Raw genomic sequence first — 1,475 nt, forward strand, 5'->3', positions numbered from 1 at the left:
GGGGAGGGTATAGGGGACATTCGGGATAGCCTTTGAAATGTAAATGAAGAAAAAAATCTAATAAAATAATTAAAAGGAAAAAAATGAATAAATTATTAAAACAAGTTAAAAAAAAAGAAAAAGAAAAAAGGCAGAGAGTAGCTGGGTATAGGGCGGGAACTGCAGTTCTTTTTGATATTTCCTGCAACGCCGCAGTTGGTAAGAATTTATTCTATCTGCGCTAGCTTGCAGCTAGGAGTTCTTTCCGAGGAACTCACCCAGTCTGTTATGTTTGTAGTCTCCATGGTTATTCAGAGCACTATGTTTTCAGGAAACTTTTCTGTGAGTCATGTCCCTGTGTCTCCTCAGGCAGTCAGGATGCTGCAATGCGAGGATTAGGACTTAACTACTGCTTGTGATGTATCTACAGTTGCATTAGCCAAATGGTTTAGTTTTCAGCCCTAGGCATATGCTGCTAATTTCATTGTATGAAATGCCATCATTTCTTTAAGTGTATACATCTGCATAGTAAATCAACATGTTTACTTTTTTTTTTTGGTGTTGGAGATGGAATAGGCATAAGCCAACCACTGAGCTATCCTTCCAGCTCCAGCATTTCACGTTTTAACTGTGCTTTTTAATGTGGTCGGAATGTTACCGTATAATGAGCAGAAGATCCAACCAAAAAGCCTAATAACCAGTTCGCCTCTCACTAGCAGATAATTTCATAACGTGATTCATAGTTTCCTAATCTATTTTAAAAGAATCATTATTACTATTATGTGAACAAATTGTTGTGAAAAAATGAGAAAATAAATTACCAAATACTTTGTAAAATGTAAGACCCATGCTGGTTGTGGTGAGACATAATCTCAGCACTTGGGAGGCAGCGTCAGGAGGATTGTTGGAAGTTTGAGTATAGCCTGGTCTACATAATGAGTTCCAGGCTAGCTAGGCTTACCACGTTAGACTCTTAAACCAGTGCTTCTCAACTTTCCTAATGCTGCGGCCCTTCATACAGTTCCTCATGTCGTGGTGACCCTCCCGCCATACAATTATTTTCATTGCTGCTTCATAAGTGTAGTGGTGGCACTGCTATGAGTTGTAACATAAACATTGGATGTGCAGATGGTCTTAGTTGATCCCTGTGAAAGGGTCATTCGACTCTCAAAGGATTTGTGACCCACAGGTTGAGAGCTGCTGCTCTAAACCCTCCCTCACCTTTGGGCATAGTGGTGTATATCTTTAACCCCAGAACTTGGAGGCAGAGGCAGAGAGGCAGAGAGGCAGAGAGGCAGAGAGGCAGAGAGGCAGAGAGGCAGAGAGGCAGAGAGGCAGAGAGAGAGGCAGAGAGAGAGGCAGAGAAGGCAGAGAAGGCAGAGAAGGCAGAGAAGGCAGAGAAGGCAGAGAGGCAGGGAGGCAGAGAGGCAGAGAGGCAGAGAGGCAGAGAGGCAGAGAGGCAGAGAGAGAGGCAGAGAGAGAGGCAGAGAGAGAGG

General features: G+C 43.1%; 1 protein-coding gene across 1 annotated transcript in view; it reads left to right on the forward strand.

The window, feature by feature from the left end:
- Positions 1-1,475, forward strand: part of Cd109 (CD109 molecule) — a 103,948-nt gene that overhangs the window by 71,670 nt on the left and 30,803 nt on the right. The window lies entirely within an intron of this gene.

Source organism: Mus pahari, chromosome 10 (assembly GCF_900095145.1).
Source record: "Mus pahari chromosome 10, PAHARI_EIJ_v1.1, whole genome shotgun sequence".
NCBI lineage: Eukaryota > Metazoa > Chordata > Mammalia > Rodentia > Muridae > Mus > Mus pahari.